General features: G+C 46.3%; 1 protein-coding gene and 1 long non-coding RNA gene across 5 annotated transcripts in view; one reads left to right on the top strand and one right to left on the bottom strand.

Moving 5' to 3' along the window:
• Positions 1-4,916: 4,916 nt before the first annotated feature.
• Positions 4,917-18,518, bottom strand: LOC136407676 (uncharacterized). Its single transcript, XR_010751993.1, has 3 exons — positions 18,326-18,518; positions 9,934-10,040; positions 4,917-6,040 (listed from the first exon to the last, which is right to left on the bottom strand). It is a non-coding gene; the product is annotated as an uncharacterized lncRNA (long non-coding RNA).
• The window catches only part of FGF1 (fibroblast growth factor 1), a 107,853-nt gene continuing 95,371 nt past the window's right edge, over positions 6,621-19,102 (top strand). The window contains exons 1-3 of one of the 4 annotated variants that reach the window (XM_066387986.1): positions 6,621-7,018; positions 17,916-18,110; positions 18,529-18,640. The gene's annotated coding sequence lies outside the window, so the exon portion shown is untranslated. The remainder of the gene's footprint in view (positions 7,019-17,915; positions 18,111-18,528; positions 18,641-19,102) is intronic. The other 3 variants (XM_066387987.1, XM_066387989.1, XM_066387985.1) reach the window with 3 other exon arrangements.

Genomic DNA, 19,102 nt, shown 5'->3' with positions numbered 1-19,102 from the left:
GCGCCCATCTGCTTCTCCACCCATCCCCCTCTCCTTCCTCTCTGTCTCTCTCTTTCCCTCCCACAGCCGAGGCTCCATTGGAGCAAAGATGGCCCGGGCGCTGGGGATGGCTCTGTGGCCTCTGCCTCAGGCGCTAGAGTGGCTCTGGTCGCAACATAGCGATGCCCCGGAGGGGCAGAGCATCGCTCTTGGTGGGCAGAGCGTCGCCCCTGGTGGGCGTGCTGGGTGGATCCCGGTCTGGCGCATGCGGGAGTCTGTCTGACTGTCTCTCCCCATTTCCAGCTTCAGAAAAAAAAAACAAAAAACCCCCAAAAACATAGATCATGTGGGATCAATGAAAACAATAAAGTGGCTGATTTAAATCCAAATATATTAGTAGTTACATTAAATGCAAATTAACAAAATACTTTAATTAAAAGCCAAATTGGCCTGACTAGGTGGTGGCGCAGTGGATAGACTGTCGGACTGGGATGCAGAGGACCCAGGTTCGAAACCTTGAGAAGTTGCCAGCTTGACCCCGGGCTCATCTGGCTAGAGCGGGGGCTCACCAGCTTGAGTGCAGAGTCTCTGGCTTTAGATCATAGATGTGACTCCATGTCGCTGGCTTGAGCCCAAAGGTCACTGGCTTGAGCAAGGGGTAATTGGCTCGGCTGGAGACCCCTCCCATCAAGGCATATATAAGAAAGCAATCAATAAACAGCTAAGGTGCCGCAATGAAGAATTGATATTTCTCATCTCTCTCCTTTCTGTCTATCTGTCCCTCTTTTTCTGTCTCTCTTTCTCTAAAAAAAGTATAAAACTGGGTAAAAGAGTCTATATATATAGTATACAGTTTCTGCTGATAAAGTGTTGACCTGAAACACTGAGGTCACTGGTTCAAAACCCTGGGCTTGTCTGGTCAAGGCACATATGGGAGTTGATGCTTCTTGCTCCTCTCTCACTTCTCTCTCTCTCTCTTTCTCTCCCCTCTCAAAATGAATAAATAAAATCTTTAAAAAAGAATCTATATACAGTTTCTAAGAAACACATCTAAGATTTTAAAATGTTGAAAGTAAATAAATGGTGGAAAATTATATTAATATTGATAGTAATGTTAACATCAAAGGGGATTTTAAGGCAAAAAGCATGACTACAGTTAAAGAAGGATACATCGTAATAATAAAAAGTTTAATTGTACACATCTTGTACATATTTTTTAAGGCTGCTTTAGAGACATGAAGCAAAGATCGACAAATACCACAAGCAGAAGTGAGCAAATAAGTAAGGATGTAGATTATGCGAACAAGATTAGTCAACTTGACTTAGTGGACAGATATAGAATATTGGACCCAACAATTATAGAATTCATGTTCCCCAGATTTTTGTGACTCCCCACTTTCTAAGCAAATAATAGGATTGACATTCTCTACCTCATTTAATGGTAGGTGTAGCCATAAAACTTATCTGGCCAATGAAATGTGAGTACTAGAAACTTTCAGGTGCTGGTGTGTTAGTAAACACACTGCCCTTTTCCCTCCTGAAAGCAGAGGGCTGGAGCTCCCTCAGGCTGGGTCCTTAATTGAGAATGACACAGAGCAGCTTGCCAGCCAACCTGTCAACGGACGGTTCATGTCAATGAGTAAGAAACAAACCTTTGTTATTTTAAGTCACTGTCACTTGGGGATTATGTGTAACCACAGTATTACTCCTCTATCCTGACTAACACTGGTACAAAAAGAGGAGGACTTTTTTCCAGCCACAGGGTCACAACAGAGGTGACCCTGTTGTAGAAGAGTGATGAGTCCTGGTGAGTTCACTGTGGTTTAGGCTCTAGGGAAGCGAGGTGGAAACAGGGCTGGGGCAGAGAGCAGCTCCCAGGGAGCCTGTGAAGATTGGCTAGAGGCAAGTTTGGAAGGGCTTTGTATTTCACAATAAAAAACAAAATTGCTCTGGCCAATGGCTCAGTTGGTTAGAGCATCGTCCCAAAGCACAGAAGTTGCAGGTTTGATTCCTGGTCAGGGAACATATAGGAACAGATTGATGTTCCTGTCTTCTCTCTCTCTCTCCCCTTCCTCTCTCCCTAAAATCAATTACCAAAAAAAGAGACAAAGAAACAGATATTATCCTGGAAGTTCAAGGATCTTTAGAAGCGGTGACAGATGAATATTAGTAATAACGGAGAGGATGAACTGGGGGACTCTAATCAGGAGAAAGGAGGAAATTAGGTAGAGAGCTATTCTCAACAAACACATTACAGGGTTTTTTCTGCTCCCTAGAGGTAGCTATTACTAAGAATCTGGAGAAGTTCTCCAGCAATTGCATGTACATGCAAACACACCCATAAGCCAATTATAAAAACACAAGTCAGATCAATTATAGTCTATCTGTTCTTCTAAAATTTTTTCCAATTAATAATGTCTTTTTTGTGTGTGACAGAGACACAGAGAGACAGAGAGAGGGACAGATAGGGAGATGAGAAGCATCAATTCTTTGTTGCAGCACTTTAGCTGTTCATTGATTGCTTTTTCATATGTGCCTTGACCGTGGGCCTTCAACAGACCGAGTGACCCATCGCTCAAGCCAGCGACCTTGGGCTCAAGCTGGTGAGCCTTGCTCAAACCAAATGAGCCTGCACTCAAGCCGGTGACCTTGGGGCTTCAAACCTGGGTCCTCCACATTCCAGTCTGACGCTCCATCCACTGCGCCACCACCTGGTCAGGCCAATTAATAATTAATAATATCTCTGTGGTTATTTTCATATCATCTCAAAGAGATTTGCCTCTTTCCTTTTTATTGGTGGCTTAGTATATCATTGTATAGCTGCACCATAGTTAAGTAACCATTCCCTTATGAACAGATACTTAGGTTGTTTTCACTATTACAAACACTGCTTTGTAGACCATCTTGTGAATTATATTCATATGTGTTTTTTATTATATACATGTTTATTTTAGTTTACTTTATGTTTTTATTGAATTTATTGGGGTGACATTGGTTAATAAAGTTATATAGGCTTGAGGTGTACAGTTCTAGAATACATCACCTGTATACTGTATTGTGTGTTCACCACCCCAAAGTTTCCTTCCATCACCATTGATCCCTCCTTTACCCTCTCTGACCTCCTCCACCCCCCTTTCCATCATAATCACCATACAGCTGTCTGTGCCTCTGAGTATATTCATACATTTTAATGTCTTCCTTCTACAGATAATAAGACCAGTTTCATCACCATTTGAATGGTAGAAATATTAGGCTGGTAACAGAAACACAACTAGGCAGGCCATTTGAGGTGACCATTTTGATTAGGGTGTGCCCAGTATGGCTGGATTGTGCCCAGAATAGTGTCTTAAACTCAGTGGGCACTGAATAAGAATTTGTTGATTGAATGAATGAATCCAGAGCCACTGTAGACACTTGTTGGGCCTGCCCTGCCCTCATCTATAACAGAATTTCTAAACCTAAGCCCTACTGACTTTTAGGGCCAGACACTTCTTTGTTAATGGGGCTGTCGTGTACATTGTAAAATGTTTAGCAGCATCCTGGCCTTGATCCACTAGGTGTCACTAGTATAATCCCAGCAATAAAAATGTCTCCAGAAATTGCCAAGTGTCCACTGAGGAAATTACATTCCTGGTTGAGAACCATTGGTTTATAATATGGGACATAGAAAGGCAAAGGCCTTTTCTAAAAACAACTGACCACAAAGGTTGGTCCTATCCCTACCCAGTCCTCTCATATTAAAATGGCCTTTCTTCATGGGTTTTCACATTCCTTTCACAGAGATTCCCGAATACCTTGGTCTTGGTCTGGGTTTCATTTCTCCAGGCCCAACTGACACCTCTCCATCAATTCGGTCAATTCTCATTATATATCGTCAGTTCTCATTATACATTCTCTAGTCACGAAATACCCCTCATTGCAAATACTTATCAAAGTTGAATTTTTATGTTTGAGTAATTATTAAATTAATCTTCTTATTATTAAGCTCCTTGACGTTGTGTCCTTCACTGAACTTCCTAGAGGTAGCCACCAGTAAGAATATGGCATGTAAAGTATTAGTTGTTGTTCACCTTTTTATATCTAGTGCCTGAAACAATGCTGGACACATATTAGGTACTCAGTAGATGTTGGATGGATAGATGGATGGATGGATGGATGGCAAGCCTGTTATTAGTCAGCAATATCCAGCTCTAAGATATAGCAGTCTTTACCCATTCTTGCTCCCATGGCTTTAAAAGAATTTTGAAAAACAATGTTACCTATATCCACCTTTAAAAGTTGATACGTTAAATGTTTATCATTAAGTCCATATGGATTCAAGATAACTTCCAGCATATTGTAAATATAGGAATTTAAAAACTGAGCTGTGACACCATTTTTTAAATGTACCTGTTCATTTGTTATCATTGCCAATACCCTCTACAATTTGCTTTCACAGTACTGTCCCTCAAATTCAAGGAATGGAAGAAACGAAGTGGTTAAGTAAAAATTCCTTAATTAATTATTAAGGGAGGTTGAATTAAATCAGTGGCAGTCAACCTGGTCCCTACTGCCCCCTAGCAGGGGTCCTCAAACTTTTTATAAAAACTGCCCACTTTTGCAATGCTGGTCAACCTAGTCCCTACCGCCCAATAGTGGGCATTTCAGCTCTCATGGTGGGTGGTAGCAGAGCAACCAAACGGCACCAGGATTGGCCCACCATGAAAGCTGGACCACCCACTAGTGGGCGGTAGGGACCAGGTTGACCAGCACTGCAAAAGTGGCCGGTTTTTATAAAAAGATTGACGACCCCTGCGGGTGTTCCAGCTTTCGTGGTGGGCGGTAGCGGAGCAACCAAAGTATAAATAAAAAGATAGACTTAACTATAATAAGTTGTTTTATAAAGATTTATTCTGCCAAACTTAGTGAAAGTTCGACATAAAGTACTTGGTAAGTAATTATTATTATATGCTTTAACTTGCTGTAACTCTGCTTTATAAATTTTATAAAGTAAAGTTACTTCCCTACTTTATAAATCACCATTACTGTGGAACCAGTGGGCGGTTAGAAAGTTTTACTACCAACAGAGATACAAAAGTGGGCAGTAGGTATAAAAAGGTTGACTACCCCTGAATTAAATTATTAAAGGAAACTTCTGGTTTGGGGATCTGGACCTAGAGATTTTTACATTTGGTGCAATGGCACCTTTGTAAGGTTGGTGAAGAGTGAGGGGTATCCTTTCCAGTGAGGGAAGGGCTGTTATGAATTTGGACACATTATCAGGTAAACCAGTTTGAGCAAAGAGTGTCTATAGAAATTGAGAATCTGGAAATTGATTCTCTAAAACTAATCCTCAGTGTGCCCCTTAGAAAGTCTCGAAGGCGATCATCTTGGGGGTAATCAGCCTGGAGACCTGCAGAGGGCAGTGTTGGACAAGCTGTTGGGCTCTCCGTCAGGTCAGCAGAGAGGACAATTGGCTATGAACGCAGTGTGGAGCCCAGACCGAGCGGTGCAGCCCACTCCTCTCCCGTGTGTGTTGTTTGCACAGTGAATTATTCTCAGGAAACTGGCTCCAGGGAGGACGGAGACCAGACACTCCATCCTGTACCTAGAATCGCTGCCTGGGGCTGTCAACAGATGACAACCTCACTTATTCTTTCTCCCCTTCTAGAATTGAGTTCGGGGGAGATCATTGAGGACTGAAGTCATAGGACTGAACCAACCATAAGGCTTTTGCTTTTTCTCTTATGAAACGAAAACAACAGTGAAATCGCAATGATTGATTGCTTCAGGAGACAGTGAGCAAAGTGGCCGAAAGTTCCTGCAGTCAGACAGATGGTTGGGAAGTCTGTCCTCAGCTAGCTCCCTGTGAAGCCAGCCTCTGCCTTCCTGGATGTCAATCAGAACGAGAGTACCTTCCTCACCGGGCTGCTGTGAGGACAAGTGAGGAGACACGGGGGAAGCGTTCTGCATATACAGGCCATTTAGCAAGAGCTCAATAAATAGCAGTGATGATGTGACGAGAATGATTCCGAATTGGCATCTTGTCAGGCAGGAGTGTTGCAACACTTTCCATTCAGGTCTGAAGAGGAAGAATCAGAGGTGAAAAAAAAGATCAAACTATTTAATAACTGTTTTAAGTTTTACAAGCCAATGAGCTAGAAGCAGAAACAGCCAGAAGAGGAAGGCAGAATCAGTGTGATTCAATGTTAGAGCCTAGCTTCTTGACATCGTGCCTCCCAGGCTTGGGGGTCCCACCCCAATGTTGATAGGAGGGTCTAAAACAATGCGTATCTGAGGGCCATATGGATGTGGTCTATATGACGTGTCACCAGCCTCAGACATAAAAGCAATGACTCGGTTCATTACAGCTATCCTCTGTGAAATCTTGAAGAGTGGGAATAAACTAAATGGCTGAAATAAAGTTAGTAATTTGGACTAACTGTTTAGACATCTTAAAAGTAAGGCTCCGAGGAAGACCCCTCCTCTTCTGCCTTAGATGGGGAAAGGTAACAGGGACTAGCTCGGAAAGGCATGGAGACAACTTGGATGAGATAACTGTCCTTTCACCTGGCAGCTGTCCAGCCCCCAAATAGCTTTTGTGTCCAGTCCAAAAATAAGATCACATGGGAGGGGGAGAAATAACGCAAGTGCTTGTCCTTGGGCTTCCTGTGGGTACACCAGAATCAGCCACGCCGACGGGCGCCCCAAGAGGGCAGCCTCACGACCACTCTGCCCCCTCCTCCCCAGGCTCCACGGCTGGGGAAACAACCTGTATCGGGGTGTGTGGCGTGTGGTTGGCACTCAGCCCTTCTGTCGAGGCTCCCGTGAGCTCCATTCATACCAGCGAGGGAACAGGAAGAAGAGGACAAGCGGACTCAACAGCCTCAACTCTGGGGGATCCTCCTTTTGGGGAAGGACACTCCCTTCTGATGGAGAATGGAAACTCCCTCCCTCCTATAGCTGCCTGCCCACAGTGGTCCTGGTAGGACAGTGTGGACGCTGTAGGCTGTTGCAGCTGCGGTGGTCTCAGACGGTGCCCCAGAGCCAAAGCAAAGAGGTGAGTACCTCTGTTTCTCCACGGGGCTCAGGCTGCTCTGGACTCTCTGCCTGGCTTCAGGCTTGTGTGCAGCGTGAACGCTTCTCCCTCACCCCCTTCTTCCTCTTCTCCCTGATCGGAGTCTCTGCAGCAGGCTTCAGCCTATGTGATGGATGCTAGAGTAAATACTGCTGTGCTCCCCTCTCTCATTTGCAGGCCCATTTGCTCCCAGAAAGAATGGAGCAGGTCTACTTCTTAGCGGGGAAGCAGGAAGTGATTCCTACTAAGTGAATTATCTTTACTGAGATCCTAGAAGACTTTTCGCAGGAAATCGTTAGGCAAATCCCATTACAGGAGAGTTAATGCTTAGTTTCTAAAAGCCCTGCATGCAGGAGGAAATAAAAGGATGCCAGCGGAGTCTTGGTAATTGGGCCAAAGGGAAAAAAAACAACAGAAATAGGATATAGCGAGCTTCCTTTCCCCTCAGCCCCTTCCCTATCTCTTCCTGACTTCTCAGAGCCCCACCAAATGCACTCAGCAGGTTCAAGAACTCCTTGTTTTTAGTTGAGAACAAGAGTTTGGGAAGAATTGCTCTGTAAGCAGAGTCAGGGCAAAAGGAAGAGAGACGTATTTTGCAGACTTGGTTTCTCCTTCTAGCATCCCAGCACTCCCTAACATGTGACATTTACCTGTGCTTATTTAGGGACATGTGTAGAGGTCTCCATCATTTGTACACACGGGCCATTATTCCTTGACACACACCACCCCTTGGCTATGGGCTACAAAACCTAATCTAAGGAAGAGCCAACAAAATGTGGTGGGAACAAGACAACTACTTGAATAAGTCAGGATTCTTTTAGTAACAGTGAACTGAAACCCAATTTGTAGGGACATGGGGGGAAAAAAAAGGAAGTTTTTTCACTCATGTCACTGAAACAATCAGGGCTTTGGTATAGTAAGACCCCGCTGCATAGACAACAGCACCTTGAACCTGTCTTTCCCCATTTCTTGGTTTCACTTCCCTGTGTCCTTCTATTCTCAGGAAGACTTGTCTATCATGGTAGCAAGATGGCTGGCAGCCAACTCCAGGCTGATAGCCTATGGGCACAGCTACCCTACAACAGTTTTAGCTAGTGTCAGGGTGACATTTTACGGAACCCATGTGGGCCTTATGCCCATCTCTCCCTAGGGCTGTAGTCACCCCCAGCCAAAAGCCACATGGACCGTAGGTGAGGAAGGGGTGGGTCCCCACAGGTGATCAACAGTCTAGTCCTAGGAGAAAGGGGCTGGCTGCAGGCTGGCTGAGGTTGTCAGCCTGTGCTGTTCTTTTTGTGATGGTCTAGATTAAAAGTCAAAGTTCCTCTAACACAATTTCTCCTCCTTTTCTCTCTGATAGTCCACCCAAATGTATTAGTGACAGAAGGTTGCACAAGGAGGATAATTATTAGAACAGGTGACTAACAGATGCCATAGCATGTCATTTCTGGAGACCCGGACAGCATGAAAGACAGACGGACGGATTGACTCGGGCTCAGCCCCCAGACCAGCCACCATGTCCAGACCCACTAGATGCCCTGTGTTCACGTGGGTCTCCCTGTCCCTGTTTCTGTCTCCCTCTGCTCTGCTGTGGTGGGCCCATCCTGCCTCTTCAGGGTCAGCCTCGGACTGCCAGGAGGCCTTACCTGAACGACCTTTCTGCTGTCTCCTCACTGAACATGAATGGCGCTGACTCTCAGTATCACCTCTGTGCATGTCCTTTATGAACTTCATGTATCCAAGCTTCTCTCCCAAGTTGAAATTTATATTTCAGGGGGAAAATTAAATTTCATACCCCCAGCCCTCTCTGTGGTATCTAACACATAGTAGGTGCCCAATTAAGTGCTTCCAATTAATTGAGCAATAGAAAACCAACTTCACTAAACAGCTTAGAGAGGATGGCTAGATTACTTGAGGGCCTTAATCCCAATTTTAAAAGTAATCTAATAACCATAGCAAATATTGATTGAGTTCTGAATGTATGCTGGAACCCCAAAAGGCATTGTGTCAGGTAATTCTCAAAATGACCCTATGGAGCAATTGCTGCTGTTATTCCCATTTAATGGATGGGAAAACTGAGTCTGAGAGGACTGACTTGTTCTAGGTCATACAACTAGTAAGTCGTGACACGGAGTTAGGGCCCAGGCGTGCCTCCCATTTCATTTCCTATTAAAGTAACCATTTACCTGCTTCGCAGTGGGGCTTCCTGCTGCCTGATCTTAAAGAGTAAGAAATAGAAGTGACTGCTCAGGAAACACGAGGAAGCTCAGATATTTTGCACCCCTCGTCTGCCACCTGCACCCCAGTGCCTCTACAAGGGGGTCCTTATTAGATTGTACACAATGGAGAGGGTCACTCCCTACCCAGACCCCAGAGCTAAGAAGAAGATCAGGGGCACAGTGATTGCACAGAAGAAGGTGCCTCGGGGGCTCTGAAGAGAGCTGATTTTGGATTAAATGAATGTAGAGTGTTCTTTGGGGAAACAGTGGCTAGAGGGTGGGCTTTAGAAAGTGAGTGCGCCCCCCTGGCTTCCCATCACTAGGCATGGCCCTGACCATTCTTCTGCCCCTAAACCAGGGGGACCAGGCAGGAGGCCTCCCTCAGAGGTGGCTTGCAGGATTAGGAAAGCAACCAAACTCTGATCTCAAAGGAAGCCAAACTCTTGAGAACATGGTCACAATTTTTATACTATCTGTGCCTCTATACCCAGCCACTGGCCTCTTGGCTGATTCAGTCACCCGCGGGGCTGGGGAAGCCCCGGACCCGAGGGCATCCAGTTCTGTGACACACACTAACCTATCCATACGGGCGAGCAGCTTCTCAAGGGCAGAGGCTATTTAATTTATACCACAAACCCTCACAATATCCCATGAGAGGTGCGAACGCTGGTGTTCTCACACCTGAAGCACCGAGAGATCGAATCACATCCCAGGTCACCCGGAAGCAGAGGAGAACCCCGAACTGGGGATGGCGGGCCGCTGAGGTTATTTGGATCCAAGTCTGCTTGCTTCTCCGTGATGGTATAATGAAAAAAAAAAAAAGAAAACGCAAAGAATTAGATAGGCTAAGTAAAATCCTTTGGTTGAATCTTTAAGAGAAAAACCACTGCCAAACTCAAGAGAAATAAAAACAAATTCACACAAAAACTTGTACACAAATGTTCGTAGCAGCATTATTCATGACAGCCAAACAGAGGAAACAGGCCACATGGCCATTAACCGAGGAGTGGATAGATAAAACGTGGCATATCCATGCAATAAAACGTTACTCAGCAATAAAAAGGGATGAAGTTCAGATACATGATACAACCCAGACGCACCTCAAAGACATTATGCTTTTTGAGGGATAGAAACCCATACTGTACGATTCCATTTCCACAAAATGGCCAGGACAGACAAATATGTACAGACAGAAAGTAGATGAGTGGTGGCCTGGGTCTGGCTGGAGGGCGGATTGGGGAATGATTGCTAATACGTCTGAGGTTTCTTTTTGGGATGACAAAAATCTCTCTAAAATTAGATAGTGGTGAGGGTTGTGCAGCTTTGTGAATGTACTAAAAGCACTCAACTGTATACTTTAAATGGGTGAACTGCATGGTATATGCATTATATCTCAATAAAGTTCTTTAAAAACCCAAACTATGGCTAACGAGATAATTAACCCTGTGACAGGGCTTCGCTGAAAGATGTGGTCTCACCCTGTCTGTTCTGATGAGCTTGTGTCTTTACTTATGAAACTGGCCACAGGCCACCCAGATACCTCGGGTGGAAAAAATATAGATTGAAAAAAGATAAGATCCATAGCTTTCCTCATAGAGTCTAAACCAGGAGGAGTTTTTTCTGTCCTCTTTGTGCAGATCATTTACCATTTTATGGGATCCATCTCACTATTCTGTTTTCAGTTCTGGGTTTCCGATCACGTTTCCAAAGCTCTCCCCATCCTAAGATCATAAAGCTGATTAACGAATGATTTCTGCAAATGCTTTTTTGTCACGCTTTCCTCTACGGCTTCTTTTACTATATTTAAAGCTCTGATTCCTCCAGAATTTAAGCAACAAACTGGGGATCCAGGTTGGGCTTTTTTGTTTGTGTTGCCAAATAGTCGATAATTAGCTGGAGAGTTTTAAATTTGGTATTAAAGTGGATTCGGGGTATTTTGTAACTTCCTGAAATTAAATGTAAAAAAAAGAAATGCCTGTGTGTGCATCACACACACACACACACACACACACACAGACTACACACAGGGAATAGGGTTATCGATCTTGTCAGGCTCTCAAGGAGTTTTTTGTGACTCACAAAAGGCCACTGGGCTCTCTGCATTTCATAACCTGGGGCCCAGGTAAACAAGTTCTGAACATTCTGACGCACTGACGCAGAGTCCCAGCCCACGGGACGGTTGTTAAACAACTACAGGGAAGGCCTAAGTGAAGACTCTGGGGCAAAGTTCTCTGTCACATGTTGGGTGAGAGTCACACCGCCTTTTAGTCTGACATCTGACTGAGGCAGGGAACAAGGCGTGGCTCCCACTGGCTCCCCATGGACCTGTAAAACGGTAGGTTTTTAATCATCCACTGAAAAAACCAATGGAGCTGAAAAACCGGGTCCTCCCCTCACAAAAAGTTAGAGGAGGATGACAGTGCAATGAGAATAAATAAATATAAAAGTGGAAGTAAACTGCCACCATGAAGAAGGTGGCAGATCCTACGTGCAGACTCATGCAGCACCCACTGCATGCCAGGCATTGTCTAGACCGGTGGTTCTCAAAGCATGGTCCCTGGACTGCTGGCAGCAGCATCACTTGAGAACTTGTTAGGCATGCAGATCCCCAGGCCACCTAAGACCTACTGAACTGGGTACTCTGGGGTTAAAGCCCAGCGATCTGTGTTTTAATAAATCATCCAGGTGGTTCTGATGCACATTAAAGTTTGAGAAGCACTGGTTTAGGTTAACCGGGAATATAATGGTAAAAAGACAGAAAAAATTCCTGCGTCTTCATGGAGTTTACATTCTACTGTGTGTGGTAGGGGGAGACAGAAAACACATAAGTAAGCTATTGGCTGAGTACAGTCATTTTTAGGTAGCATGAGGATGTGAGAAGGAAAAGATCTATGTAAAGGACGGTGATGAGGTGCTGATTTAGAACAGATGAACAGGGAGGAGATGGTCTAAAATGAGACCAGAATGGTAAGCAAGAGCCAGCCATGCAAAGAATTAAAGGGCAGGAAATTAATGTATACATTTTAGACAGAGGGAACAGCAAGTGCAAAGGCCCTGAGGTAGGGCCGTGTTTGGCTTGTATGAGAAGCAGTGTGATTGGAGCACAGTGAACAAGGAGTGAGTAGGAAATAGGCTTGGAGAGACAGGTAGTGGTGGCAAGCTTAGCTTTTGTTCTTAGTGCAAGGGAAAGACACTAGACAGTTTTGAGCAAATAGGGAAATGATCTCTTTACCTTTTTGCAGGATCCCTGTGGAATGAAAGGTAGGGGGTAAGTGTAGAAGCAGGGAAATCAGCTAGGAGGACATAGCAATAATATAGAAAAGGAATATTAATGCTTGGGTGGACTAGACCAATGTGCAAAGATCTATTATTAAATAGAAAAACAAACATTAATGCAGGACATTGCACATAGTAAATTGTTTTTAAACATATACACATCCAGGAGTCTAAAGACAATGTTCCCGCCTGAAAGGAATCAGAAAAAAGAAGTTAACAGTGTTTTTATCTTTGGGGGAAAGGGGTTATTTTATAACTTTCTATTCATTGTACGTTTTTATGAGGTGCATGAAGCATTACGTCTATTTAAAGATAAAATATTTTAAAATAAAGATTGAAAAATGAGATAGAGGGAAACACAGAATAAGTGGTGGGTGATCAATATCAGGGAGGAGAAACTCCCCTCTCATGGGTATGACCCTTTCCAAGCATCCTCCCCAAAAGTCGATGGAGAGTCGGGCTGACCAAGTGGGGTGAGCTCCTGTTCTTAGATTATATGGAGGACAGGGCAAGGCACCTTCCCACTAGAAAACTGCTGGGCCCTGTTTCTGTCCTGCGGCCCTTCCGCATGGCGGTATTTGTGGCTAAGAAGTCTCTTTGGGCAACGAATACAATTTCCTGTGGATGTCTGCCGCATTTCCCTTCACTCTGTTTGTCAAGCCGCTCCCCTTCGTCGCCCAGGCAGCTGGTTCACCATGGGGCCAGTGTGCCCTTCATCTAATTGCATGATTGGGCATAAACAGCAGGAAATTCTTCGCTGGAGGGAGAGAGTGGCATGCAACATTTGATTTCTCCTGTCAGCTGATTAGGATTTGTTGTGTCCAATCAAGGTCAAATAAGATTAGAGAGAAAACACAGTGTGTCTGGTGTGCATGTCGCATAACTATATCACTTATGTAAACAGGATGAACAGAGAGGAAATTTTAAAGTAAATATTGAATGTCAGTGTTGAGATTCAAGGACAAGAAGCCAGGGCTTATATGTTTTACCTGGAGAGATGGAAAATTTATTTATTGGGGATGTTTTGTTTATTTTTTATTATTATTTTTATTATTATTATTATTATTTTTCTTTGTATCTTTCCGAAGCTGGAAAGAGGGAGAGACAGTCAGACAGACTCCCGCATGCGCCTGACCGGGATCCACCCTGCACGCCCACCAGGGGGGGGCGCTCTGCCCACCAGGAGGCGATGCTCTGCCCCTCCGGGGCCTCGCTCTGTTGCGACCAGAGCCACTCTAGCGCCTGGGGCAGAGGCCAAGGAGCCATCCCCAGCGTCCGGGCCATCTTTGCTCCAATGGAGCCTCGGCTGCGGGAGGGGAAGAGAGAGACAGAGGAAGGAGAGAGGGAGGGGTGGAGAAGCAGATGGGTGCTTCTCCTGTGTGCCCTGGCTGGGAATCGAACCTGGGACCTCTGCATGCCAGGCCGATGCTCCACCACTGAGCCAACCGGCCAGGGCCTATTTGGGACATTTTGAACCCTGCTAATTCTATCATGCCCTGATGCATTTTTCCTGTCAGTGCAGCTAAAAAGTGATCAAGTTTTATGTCTTAATTTTCAGAGGCATTGGGCAGAGAACAATTAAATTCAGGGAAATGCCACATTCTGCCTTTATGGCCCTTCTAACGCTTTTATAAGAGGTTTAGAGCTACTTTCTATAATAGCAACTGTGAAGCTGCTCAGGAGTGAGTTAATCTCTAGGATGTGGAAGGAGAAAACTCTCATCTCTGGCAGCAGCCACAGCATCTCAAAGATAGAGGACTCCGGCCAAGGTCACACCTCTGACCTGCCAACCTGGCTTCTGATAGGATTATTGTTGGTCCTCCAAATCTGTCATTTTTTTCCTTTCTTGGACCCACCCTCTGCAGTACGAGTCAGCTCACATATAAATAGCCTGACCAGGTGGTGGTGCAGTGGATAGGGCATTGGACTGGGATGCAGAGGACCCAGGTTTGAGACCCTGAGGTTGCCAGCTTGAGCATGGGCTCATCTGGCTTGAATGCAGGCTCACCAGCTTGAGCATGGGACCATAAACATGACCCTATGGTCTCTGGCTTAAGCCCAAAGGTCACTGGCTTGAAACCCAAGGTCACTGGCTTGAACCTAAGGTCGCTGGCTTGAGCAAGGGGTCACTCACTCTGCTGTAGTTCCCCCCTACCCCCCCACCCCATCAAGGCGGAAATGAGAAAGCAATCAATGAACAACTAAGCTGCTGCAATGAAGAACTGATGCTTCTCTTCTCTCTCCCTTTCTGTCTGTCCCTATCTGTCTCTGTCCCTCTCTCTGTCTCTGTCACAAAAAAATAAATAAATAAGGTTTTAATCAGGGCAGAAATGTCATTAAAAGTGGTCTAAGGACTTTGAGGGAAGACAGGGTTTCTATTCTATTCTCTGTGCAGGATCGAGCCAACTGTGGATGCTGAATACGTGGCTTCCACAAATATTATTTCAGTGGACTATTTCCTGGCCCGGAGCAGGAGTTATCTCAAGGCCAGAATTTTTTTTTTTTTTTTTTTGTATTTTTCTGAAACAGGAAATGGGGAGAGACAGTCAGACAGACTCCCGCATGCGCCCGACTGGGGTCCACCCAGCACGCCCACCAGGGGCGACGCTCTGCCCACCAGGGGGCGATGCTCTGCCCCTCCGGGGCCTCGCTCTGTTGCGACCAGAGCCACTCTAGCGCCTGGGGCAGAGGCCAAGGAGCCATCCCCAGCGTCCGGGCCATCTTTGCTCTAATGGAGCCTCGCTGCGGGAGGGGAAGAGAGAGACAGAGAGGAAGGATAGGGGGAGGGGTGGAGAAGCAGATGGACGCTTCTTCTGTGTGCCCTGGCCGGGAATTGAACCCGGGACTTCTGCACGCCAGGCCGACACTCTACCACTGAGCTGAGGCCAGACTTTTTATTTTATTTTTATTTTTTTTATTTTTTTAAATTTTATTTATTTTAGAGAGGAGAGAGAAAGGGAGAGAGAGAGGAGAGAGACACAGAGAGAGAAGGTGAGAGGAGCTGGAAGCATCAACTCCCATATGTGCCTTGACCAGGCAAGCCCAGGGTTTTGAACCGGCGACCTCAGCATTTCCAGGTAGATGCTTTATCCACTGCGCCACCACAGGTCAGGCAGAGGCCAGACTTTTAAACTAGGTAACCTCCAAGTCCCTTCCCACACTGAATAACAGTGAGGCCAGAAAGCATTAATGTATTTCAAAACCCAAAACATCTGAACGTGTATTTGTGGAAGTTAAAATAAATATGGAACCGGAGGGATGTTAAAGTGAAACTTTAAGAAAATTCAGCACTGAGCGGAATTATATTCCAGTAAATTCTTTCAGGAACTGAGGAGTCATTATTTCCCCGCATTTGGACAGTAATATTTCCGAACATCCAACGTGTAGTAAAGACAATCACTGATATCAGTAGCCAGGGGTTATACTTCGCCTAAAAGCTGTGGACTGTGTTTCTAACAGCATTTCACAACTGGATATGATGGAGAAATAAGACGGCAATCATGACTTACACTCGCATTGCCAGTTTTCAGGGTGTTTTCGCACACATTAGCACATTGATTGTCACAAGAATCCTGTCAGCTTGTGGGGAAGATGTGGTTAGGGTATCTCATTAATCTCCACGAGGAGGGAGGAATTCCAAGTCCTGAACAGCTGAGTTGCCCAGGAGCGGGCTGGTTCAAGGGTGTTAACCTGAAGTGGGGAGACCTGGTTTCAGTCACAGTGAGGACTTGAACTTGGGGTGCACTGGGTGAGACTCTGGACCACATCGCTGTCCTCAGATCTTTAGGATGTTTCCTCACTTTGAAATCTACCGTTCCACGTGGTTAAAACCAGTTAATGTGCATTCGGATGTAGCATAATAATTCTCCAATATTGAGAGGACAATTGTCCGAAATACTTTTATCTATTATTCACAAGGCCCTTAGGAAATAGCGCAACTCAGGAATGACTTATTTTTTAAAGCAAATTGTCAACATCTGACTATGTGCAGGTGGCAGTTCATAGAGGTTCCAGTTAATAAAGTTTGGAGAAACAAACTTTTTCTGTACCTTTCAGTCCCTTCTAGGAGAGCTGCCACTCATCTGTTATCAGTTATAGTTGTGTCTCTGGTTCTCTGTGATTCTCCGAGGCTCACCCCAATGGGGGCACAGGAAAGGGTCCCCGGTGCTCCCCAATGAGTGTGGGGAACAGGCTTCCTTACCCAACTTCCCGGAGGAGGGAGACACCAAAGAGCATGTTTCTAGTTCCAACAGGTCAATCTGTGCCTCTCTACCTGATTCATCAGGTGGGCAGGCTTGTGTGCGTGCATACATGCATGTGCGTGCGCACACACACACAGAAACACGCACCCCCACCCCCAGGCTTAAATGCCTGCATCATGAACAAGGAGGGACTCTTGATGGAAACTATTAATCATGTTTCCACTTGGTCTCTGCAAAGACACCTCCTGATCTATTGCCTTTCAGTCCACCTTCAGTCCCTACCCACGAGCCAAAGGATTGTTGGCACAAGCAGCTTCCTTCCTTTCTTACCCTGTTCCTGGCCAGTGGCACAGAAATGCTGCACATCGTGCTCTGAAGAAAAATCTCCACCCCTGAAGCTGGGCTCACCTGAGGACCTGCCGAGGGCAGCAGGGGCAGGCTTGACCACTGGTGAGGAATGCTCTCTTTGCAGTCCCTCCCAGCCCTAACCTGGACGGCCATTGCCTTGAGTGACTTTGCATAACACCCTCTGCAAGGCTTGGCTTTGGGAACAGCACAGACAGACCCATAGACAGACACACACACACACACACACACACACACACACACACACACTCTGTCACACAGACACCTACACCCTGTGTAGGGATGCCAGATGACAGAACAGAAAAGGACTCCTTTTCCTCCGGCAGCCTTCTGCTTCCAGAGAAGTGTCTCTGAGACATGACCTGCTGTTTCCTTGGCAACAGAGGCCTCAAAATAAACAGGATTCTGCTCAGTCGGGCTAGTAGTCCATTGGGTTCAGCCATTTGCCCCAAGACAAACCACGCTAAAATAACACCCAGGATAGATGCTGCCACTGTCTGCTGTCTCTGCCTCCTTTCCCTGCTGGCCAATAGCGCTGCGTTCCTGGGCTTGCTGCTACCTGTCCAGAGTGGGGGCACTTAGAGCTCTGTGTTCTTTTCTGTGGGTGAGGTTGGTGTGGGTGGCTGTCTAAAGGCAGGTCCCCTCTGCTGATAAACAAGGCCGGGGAGAGACCTAGAGGCTGACCTCCTCAGCCCCACAGACAGCCTCCCTGCTTCCCACACAGCCCTGTGGACTGGTAGCCGGCTCTGTGGCATGGTGTCTGGAGGCGGACCAGCAACCTGGTGTGCATGCCACGGCCCGTCCCCTCTCCCCACACAGAGCTGCAGTCATTGAGAGAGAGAGAGAGAGAGAGAGAGAGAGAGAGAGAGAGAGAGAGAGAGAGAGAGACGGCTGAGGCTACCAAGGAAGCACTGCAGCTCAGTGACAGTAACAAACACAGCAGAGGACGCCAAGCCGATTCCCTTTCCCCGCGGAGGGAGCGAGGCACAGCGCTCAGCGTGCGCGAGCTCTCAGGTAAGAATCAGGTTTCTGTTCCGGGGAATCAGAGCGGGTTACATCCAGATCTGAGGGTGTATATGTCTGTATGTGAGTGCATGCGTGTGTGTGTGTATCCCTGAATGCAAGTAGAAGGCTATATGGAGAGGGAAGGAAAAAGTTAAGGCAGGAAGATGTTTTAAGCAGACACCACCGCAAGGAGCACCCCTGCAAGTGAGTACCCAGAAGCTCACCTCCAGCGGGGTTTACGCCCCGGGGACTGCTCTGGGGGAGCTGCTGCGGGCACAGGCACTTAGAAATAGTTCAGAGACTGTGAAAAGAATCCGGCACCAGGCTGCCCATTATCTTCATCCCCCTCTGCCAGGCCGCGGAGGGCGGGAGGGGTGGAATGTTCTCATTTACTTCAAGTGCTGGATGCGGCCCTTGCGGTTGGCAGGAGCCGAAAGCTGCGGCCGAACGTATCCAGTGACTGGCATTCTCCTGCTGGGTCCCACTCTTCCTCTTGGGGAGCCTGGAAATTCGTCTGCCTCGGGAAGCTTGTCCACTGGGTGAGTGCCTCAGATTTTCATCAACCTTTTCATATACAAGTTGGGCTGAAATGCAGAATTATCTGTCACTGTTTTGATAGGGTGCTGTCCTGGTGGCTCCACTGGTCACCTGGATCACTTTTACTTGACCTTCTGATCTTCTTTGAAAATCGCATCCTCATGTGGGTGCCCTTGCAGATAGGCCCTGGCAGAGAAGGGGCAGGAATGGCCCAGCCAGTGGGCACATTTTCAGGCACTGAGGCCAAGCCACACCCACATCGCTATTACATGAGAAAAGTATGCAAGGCTTTCAGACAGGAGCACTTGAAAAATTCAGACCTCTGGGTTCTATGGTGGGAATGTCAGACACTGAATCAAGTACTTGATTTTTCAGAGACCTAGGAGGGCAGGCACCCCCCCTTATCCGACCTCTCGGGTCCAAAAGCCCCCTCTGAGCCTCAGCAGAATGCAGCTCTGTGCTTT

Source organism: Saccopteryx leptura, chromosome 6 (assembly GCF_036850995.1).
Source record: "Saccopteryx leptura isolate mSacLep1 chromosome 6, mSacLep1_pri_phased_curated, whole genome shotgun sequence".
NCBI lineage: Eukaryota > Metazoa > Chordata > Mammalia > Chiroptera > Emballonuridae > Saccopteryx > Saccopteryx leptura.
This window is presented reverse-complemented; position numbering and strand designations above follow the sequence as displayed.